Consider the following 8,891-nt stretch of genomic DNA (forward strand, 5'->3'; position numbering starts at 1 on the left):
GTGAGGCTGCAGTGGGCTGACTCGCTAAAAATGGGCTGATGAATCTTCTGCTGAGGCATGCAGATGGTGGGTTCAGCATTTGGCATCACCAGCATGAATCCATGGACCCAACCTGCATTGTGTGAACAGTCCAGGCTTGTGGTACTAATATAAAGATGTGGGGGGATTTGTTCTTGGCACACTTGGGGAGCCCTAATGTAAAGTAATGATTTTAATAATGTAGCCTGCTTGACTGTTGAGCAGTCATCTTAATCTGATCTAATGACAATGATAGTGTACTACAAGGCATCTAACGCAATCTAAGGAGCTTGAAAAGAAAGTGACTGCACTTCTTTAGGTTTGGGGAAGACATTTCACCTCTCATCCAAGAGGCTTCTTCAGTTCTAAAACCAAATTGTGGATCGTCCCAGGTATTTCAACCCTAGTGGGGGTTGTGCATTAAGAAGAAGAAAGAACAATGAAACACTGTGCAGTTTGTACATCTATTATATTCTTTTTAGCAGTTAGGTCAGGTTTATTTATATAGCACATTTGCAACAGCTCATGCTGCACAAAGTGCTTTACCAAATAAAATGCAGCTAAAATAAGTAAATGCACAACAATGATGCAATAAAAATATATAAAAAAGAATAATACAATAGACAGTAAAAACAACTAAAGCAACAATGACTAAGGCTGTTTAAATAAAGTGTTTGGGGCAAACGTGTACTATAAGCCAGTCCATAAAAATGTGTCTTCAGTAAAGGCTTAAAATGTTCCAGTGTTTGTGCAGATCTAATATTTGGAGGCAGACTATTCAGGAGTCTGGGACCTGCCACAGAGAAGGCTCTGTCGTCACGAGATTTAAGTTTAGACTGTGGAATAGATAACATTAGTTTTGAACTGAAGCTTATTGTTCTTTCTGGAGCATAAATAAATAGGAGCTCAGATAGGTAAGATGGGGCTTGACAATTTAGTGATTTAAAAACAAAAAATACAACTTTTAATTGGATCCTGTAAGTAACAGGAAGCCAGTGTAGGGAGGCCAACACTGGGATTATATGCTCCTTCCCATTTCACACCAGTCAGTAGACAAACAGCTGCAACTGAAGACAATAAATAGAGGGCTTGTCCAAACAAAACTACAGGGGATTACAGTAGTCCAATCTTCAAGTAATGAACAGATGAATAACAAGTTCAAAGAAACTAGCTGGAAGGTATGGCTTTACCTTGGCTAGCTGTCTCAGGTGAAAAAAGCTAGACTGGACTACTGCACTCACCTGCCTACACAGCTTAAAGGAACCATCAAGGTACACACTGAGGGTTTTAACATTTGTCTTACAATGAGAGGATAAAGGGCCCAGAGCACTGTCAATATATTTGCTAATAGAACAATTTCTGTTTTGCTTTCATTTAATTTTAAATGGTTTAAGGACATCCACTGTTTAACGTCTTCAAGGCAACGTAATCACTGCTAAAATGAGTCTGGCCCTGTCTGTGCTTTTAAAGGCAAATAAACCTGCAAGTCATCTGCAAAACAGTGAAATTAAAGGTTATACTGTGGAAAAAATAGACCCCAGTGGCAACATATACAGTGCAAACAAGGCTGGACCCAAAATTGAGCCTTGAGGTACACCATAACTGAAGGAAAAAATGTCCATCCCGGTTTTCCCTCCAAGGCACGAGCGATAAGCAGAGTTCTGTCCTTTCCTTCTAAGATTCCTAATTATTTAAAGTAACACTCAGGTATGCCATTCAGCTGGGTTAGTTACGACGTCGGGAGCAGCTTGGGAGAACAAGGAAACACAGACTGCTTCAGGTTGTCTTCCCAAATCGACTCAAAGGTTTATTTAGTACATAACAGCTTATATAGAGAAAAAAAGGTTCGTGTGTCAGCAAGTTCTCAGTTCAAACCGGTACAGACCAAATAAGGAAACGTCTTCCTGCCTTGTGAGCAAAGAAGTATCCTGTGTGTAGTTTATCAGTTCAGCTACAATTTATGATCATCCCAGCAAAATACACAGAATACAGAGTTCTTTCATTAGTGAATTCTGAAACAAACCACCTGGCCTTTAACGAGCCTTTTTCTAAGAGATAAAGAAGGGAGGATGGGAGTAAGGAAGTGGTCTCGTCTCTGTGGTGTTTTCGACCTTGGGGTACCAGCCTGTGAGTCTTACACATCAATTCTTGGGTCAGAGAGAAAGAGAAAAACAACTAGTAGATGGGCCTTATTGAGTAACTCTTTTCTGTATAATATCACAATAAAACAATATCCTGTAAATGCTACCATGGTATCAAAATATCACAACAGTTCTCTCCTTTTATCATGAAATGATAACATAGTATAAAGACATAATATAAAGACAAATCATAACTGTAACTGGTCCTTCGAGCAAGCTTAATATCAAAAATTCTGAGAGCGTATACATGGTATCACACAACAGACAATAATCATCAAAAACAAATAATACATGCTGCAACGGTTACAAAGGCTACAATTAGTTCCTTCCATCTTCCAAACGTGTCCTGTAGCCACTTATGTAGCCACTGACCGTGGCCTGTATTGGCAATTAGTTCTATCTTCAATGCTTCAAGTCTATTCATAGCTTGTGTGAATGAACCGTTAGGAGCGGTATTATTGGGAATGAAAGTACAGCATACATCAACGGTTACTAGACCACAGGTACCGGTCCAATTAACAGGTAAAGCTAATCTAAGGGTATTATTGCACAACCAATAAGCATGTGGGATTGGTCTGGTCAGGCGCGTGACCATGTGTGATTTAACTAACTCCCCCCAGTCAGTGTCATTTAATACACCGTCTGGGGGAACAATGATCGAGTCTCTGCTCGAACTTGAACTGTGTGTGTGTTCCTCCAGATATGATACAACTTCAGCCACAGAGACAGCTAACCATGTCTCATTACAGCGTGCACCTGGGGAGTCAGAGAAGAATGTGTAGTTATCCTTTGTATAATCTATGTGTGTGTCTGGGCCAGTTAACTTTAGTCTGCGCAGACATATCATACTAGTATTAAAATGGAGAGGGATCTGTCCTAAGGGCAGTGAGGGTTTTAACCTATTCTTGGGGCGTTTCATTGGGGCGCAGGTCCCTGCGGTGTCATTAGATAACTTCAATAATTCGCCTAATGGAGTCTCAGGGTTAATTGGTGTGTGTGTGTGTCTAAGTAAGCAGTCGAGAGGGCTCAGAGTCAACTGTAAAGCGTCTTTAAAGAGAGCATTATCTCCGCCGATTTCCTCTAGTCCCTCAGTGAGGGGGAAACCGGATATGGGGTATCCTACTATTACCTGTTCTGGATTAGCCTTTGAACAGACATAACAGTTACTGTTTCCTAAATCACGAGCGGCTGTTCTGGCATTTTCATACCAGGCGTTAGCTCCTGCTCTATTGGGTCCATAAAATCGTTTATTAGTGGCGTCTATGTTGTCATTTACTGATTTTAGGGAACGTGAGGAGTGCATTAAGTAGGTGTCTTGCAAAATAGAGCATGAGGTATCGTCAGCAAAATATGACCTGCAGAAATATGAACATGGTTGCAGTTTACAATACAAAATAGCAAAGAAAAATCCTAAGGTTAATGCGATAGATATGATAAATAACCTAAATATATAAGAAAGACAGTTCTTCAGTCGTCTTCTGGCCTGGTCCCAGGTTCGAGAGACACAGAATAAGCGTCGTGTGATGACAATGGGCATTTCATTTTCTCCATTATCAGGATGGAATGAGTCTAGCTTTATCAGGTTAGACATCATGTGGTACTTTTGGCTTTCTATTCCTGCTGGATGTTCGAGTACCTTGCTGTGGCTCTTTCAGACGTTGTGTGTTAATCAGTGATTGCGTGTGTGTATGTACACTGGATCCGGGCGCTGGCTCGCCTGAGATGTCATCTACCCGTGTGTGTTTATTTGCTCTAGTTCCGGGCGCTGGCTCGCCGGAGATGTCGTCTGCTTGATCCGACGCCTGAGATGGTCCGATTGGGCTGGTCTTAACCCTGCTGGCATGAATCCACTGAGGTTGTCCGTCTGTGAGGATGCTGGTTCTTCGTCACTGCCAGTACAGTCTGGGGCTGGAACACGCGCGGCCTCCCAGAGTGTCCTTGGTTTTAGTGACTTCTCCAACACGCATCTCCTTGTCTCCACTGGTGGAACTGTGGAGGGGAAAGGCTGAGAGAGACAAACTTTCTGATAGTTATTATTCAGTGTTTCTACCAGGTTGTGAACATCAGTGGACAATGCAATATACATCACCTTCTACTAGCGGTGCCCCTCTGGAAGCTGACCATGGTGTTGGAAATAGTCTTATTTCAAATGGAAATAATTTGGTTACTGCAGATGGAGTCATAATATATGAAATGGAAAATCTGGTTGTGGTAAATGCTGATGTTTCGCTTTTGAGCTACCTACATTAGTTCGTGCACATGTTAGACAGGTTGCTAATATGCTTTTTACTGCATGCAATGTTTTCTCAATTACAAATCTTGATTTTATTGCCCCTATTACCCCTCTTTGTCCGACATGACTCACACAGTGAAAATGTCGGGCAAGGACTGGCATCAGGGAATATGGGAGGGCAATCAAACCCTCAAGGTTTTTATATAGGCCATCTCTGTCATCTAAGGTACAGTCATTATTCTATGCAGAGGCTTGCTCTTGTATGAATTTTAAATCAACATTTGTTCCTAAATAGTCTGGGAGTTTAACAAGTGACAGCTGTAGGGGCACAGATAATACTTCCTGCGGAGGTGGGAGCTGTGATGCAGCTGCAGCTTTGGCTGTCACGTCTGCTAGAGCATTACCTGTTGCTTCGTCTGTGTCAGCTGTACTGTGTCCTTTCGTTTTTTACAACTGCAACGGCCGATGGTAGCTGTATAGCCTGAAAAAGTCTTTGCACAAAATCAACATTTAGCAATTTATTTTCCATCAGCAGATCTAAATCCTCTCTGTCTCCACAATGTGCCAAAGTCATGCACAACGCCAAATGCATAGCGGCTGTCTGCGTAAATTGTCACATGCTTATCCAAATGTAGCTCACAGGCGCGTATTAAAGCCATGAGCTCTGCTTTTTGTGCTGAGTGAAATGGTAATGAGTGAGCCTCTAGTATGATGTCAGGCACTGTTACCACTGAATAGCCACAAAGAAATGAGTTGTCACTCGGCCTTGAACAGGACCCGTCCACATAAACCGTGGCTGAGTCTGGGATAGGTGTTTGCTCTAAATCTGGACGTGGTGCTGTGGATTCCTGTATACGTGTCATGCAGTCATGATCGTCAAGCCTGTCTGAGCCATCCTGTCGGTCATAAGAACACAGCATAGGATCAATAAATGTGCTGGCGAATTGGGTGTGCTGCTCACTTTTATAGTGAGATTTGCATATATTGTGTAGTTATGTTTGCTAGAATGGTCGTGACCTGGTGATTGGTGTGTAGAATAGTGTCATGTGAGAGTGTGAGCTTCTCGCAGTCCCTTATCATGATAGAGCAAGCTGCTACTGCCCTCAGGCAGGCCGGCATTCCTGAACAACCACGGACAGCACCTTTGAGTGGCGGAGATCAGCACTCCCTTTAATGCATTGAAAGAGGCAGGCATTTCTGTGGACCACAGTATTCGAGGAGGCTTGTCTTTTTTACAACAGTCACGCAGAATGTGGTCATGAAAAGAACAGTCTGGTATCCACTGTCTGCAATAGTTCACCATGCCCAGGAAGGACAACATTTCCTTCTGTGTAGTGGGACGAGGGACGGAGGTCACAGCTTTGACCCTGTCTGCAGTCATGGAACGTTTTCCGTGAGACAGTGTGAATCCCAAATATTGAACAGAAGTCTGACAGTACTGCATTTTCTTTGCAGATGCTTTGTGGCCAGTCTTTTGGAGGTGCTGGAGAAGCATGTGTGTAGCAATTTGACATAGTTTTTCACTTTCAGCACAGAGGAGGAGGTCATCCACATGTGGATCAGGGTGCAGCCCTGGAGGAGTGAAGCACCATTGAGAAAGCAGCAGAGCTGTCTATCATGCCTTGGGGCAAACGAGTCCAAGTGTACTGCTTATTTCTATGTGTGAATGCAAATAACGGCTGTGTGTCTTCATGCACAGGTACTGAGAAAAAGGAGCGGAGCATAAATCCACCACGGTAAAATGTGTATGCAATGCATGTCAATATGCTGTGAACATCTGAAACGAGAGGTGGCAGAGGAATGTTGACTGCATTAATTTGCCTTAAGTCTTGTATGAAACGCCATACGCCAGGTTTGTTAGGCTTTGGCACAGGATTGACAGGAGTGTGGGCTTTATTACTCCTGTAGTCAATAAATCTCCTATCATGACATCTAGGGCTGCGGCTTTTTCGGCAGAAATGGGATGTTGCTTGACATATACTGGCTTGTTGTGTTTTTGTACGTGATAAAGTGTACAGTCAATAAATCCTATCTCATTCTCACTTTTAGACCACAATGTCATATTCTGGTATTCAGCTGGCAACGTAAGTGCAGAAATAGTACAGTCGATAGGGTAGGTTAGATCTATGTGACGACATGGTGTAGTTATGTCATAAACTATGTCTGAGTTATGTGACAAAATCACTGTTTGACCTTAGAGAAACAAAAGTGTGGCTTGTTGTATTTGTACACGTTTTTTTTTGGCACAGTGTGTGACATAGAGTACCGGACAAAAAGGATGTTGAGTTCATTCTCTGCTGAGGGTCCAGCTGACACAGAGGATGTTCCTTCTCCATCATGTCGGTACATAGGGCAGAGAAAACATAAGCTGTTATCAGTGTCAGCAAACATTTCACCCTTTATGTTAAATGAAATACACAAATTCATTTTTGCTCTGGGTGTCTGCGGCTGCTGGAAAACTGAGCTAAATTTGCACCTGTGGGGCCATTATTGCATGCTTCCCTTTGTTGCCAGTTACCTTGTCTGGAAGAGCTCCGCTGACGCCTAGTGGCAGGAACTTGTACTGCGTTCTGTGGTCGAGGCGCGTGTGCCCTGTTGGTGGCTGCAAAGCGACATTCTCTGGACCAGTGTCCTACCATTCCACAGCAAAAACACACATCTCTACTTTTATCCTTCCGTCCTCTGAAACTTCCTTGCTGTGCTGGAGCGGGTAATCCTGCATACATTAGTTTCTCACTTTCCTCTGAGCCTTCTACATCAAAATTCAACTTTATCTTAACACTTTTAGCTTTCGTGGTAGTATCTGCACTGGCCTTCAGTTTTACTGACCTGTTTTCTGGCGATAATCGTTCGGGATAGGGCTCCGGAAATAAATTAGAATGCATTGAACTTACAGTCCGTAAGTTGTAAACAAAGTCAGTCACATAAGCACTTCCGCATGTTCTGGATACGTGATCATGGACGTCTTCACCGATTCGCGGACGTAGGTTACACGTAACCGGAAATGGGAGTTGTACTGAGCCGTTATTTGAGACTTTATTTTGTATTTTATTAATTTTTGGTTTTACAGGTACTTTAGATTTTTTATCGGACCTGTCTGTGGTCTTTGAATTATTCTGACCCATGTTCAGTGATTTCCAGAGGGGTTTACACGCTAGGAGGATTTAGGTTAGTATTTTCGCTGCGGCACAGCTGAGGTCACTTTAAATTTATTGCTAGCAATTTTTGTTTGGGTGAGCAACTCTCACTTAACGAGCAACTTCTCGCAAAACAACAGGCAACTCCCTGTGTCTTTCTGCTTTTAATTTACTGCTTTTAACCCTTGAGACCCGTGTTTTTTTTTTTTTTTTTCAAAAGAAAAATTAAACAATTAATTATTATTATTATTTTTTTTTTTTACGTATAAATGTGTTGTGTCTTTCCACTCACTCCACTTGATTATAACTGATTTATTTATAACATTTTATATAAAAGAAAAACGAGAAGCACATTAATTCATAGTAATTTAACATAAAATTGTTTGATAGTGTTAATTTGGAAAGCCACAACTAGCGGGTCCACCAACACCACACAAGGGTTAATTTACTTTATTCGGGGACTGAGGAAGTCGTCAGTGTATCTCTCTGGATCACTAAGTGAAACTTCGTCAGCATATCCCGTTTTTTTTTATGGATCGATCACTGAGAGAGGTATAATACGGTCTTTATATAAATATGAAAGACGCATATTTACCTTCTGTCAGTCCATCCCACTTCTGACACCAAATTGAAGGAAAAAATGTCCATCCCGGTTTTCCCTCCAAGGCACGAGCGATAAGCAGAGTTCTGTCCTTTCCTTCTAAGATTCCTAATTATTTAAAGTAACACTCAGGTATGCCATTCAGCTGGGTTAGTTACGACGTCGGGAGCAGCTTGGGAGAACAAGGAAACACAGACTGCTTCAGGTTGTCTTCCCAAATCGACTCAAAGGTTTATTTAGTACATAACAGCTTATATAGAGAAAAAAAGGTTCGTGTGTCAGCAAGTTCTCAGTTCAAACCGGTACAGACCAAATAAGGAAACGTCTTCCTGCCTTGTGAGCAAAGAAGTATCCTGTGTGTAGTTTATCAGTTCAGCTACAATTTATGATCATCCCAGCAAAATACACAGAATACAGAGTTCTTTCATTAGTGAATTCTGAAACAAACCACCTGGCCTTTAACGAGCCTTTTTCTAAGAGATAAAGAAGGGAGGATGGGAGTAAGGAAGTGGTCTCGTCTCTGTGGTGTTTTCGACCTTGGGGTACCAGCCTGTGAGTCTTACACATCAATTCTTGGGTCAGAGAGAAAGAGAAAAACAACTAGTAGATGGGCCTTATTGAGTAACTCTTTTCTGTATAATATCACAATAAAACAATATCCTGTAAATGCTACCATGGTATCAAAATATCACAACAATAACTAAGAGTGGCTATTTTTGAGATGTAGATACCCATGTTCACAAAAAAAGTCCTTTTTACTT

At 41.9% G+C, this 8,891-nt stretch overlaps 1 long non-coding RNA gene across 1 annotated transcript; it reads right to left on the reverse strand.

The window, feature by feature from the left end:
• Positions 1-2,612: 2,612 nt before the first annotated feature.
• LOC146665881 (uncharacterized) lies at positions 2,613-7,737 on the reverse strand. The gene is made up of 2 exons (XR_014912685.1): positions 7,222-7,737; positions 2,613-4,164 (listed from the first exon to the last, which is right to left on the reverse strand). It is a non-coding gene; the product is annotated as an uncharacterized LOC146665881 (long non-coding RNA).
• Positions 7,738-8,891: the final 1,154 nt, after the last annotated feature.

This window comes from Rhamphochromis longiceps, linkage group LG7 (assembly GCF_057381845.1).
Source record: "Rhamphochromis longiceps isolate RC_006_pf linkage group LG7, R_longiceps_female_GT1.1, whole genome shotgun sequence".
NCBI classification, from domain to species: domain Eukaryota; kingdom Metazoa; phylum Chordata; class Actinopteri; order Cichliformes; family Cichlidae; genus Rhamphochromis; species Rhamphochromis longiceps.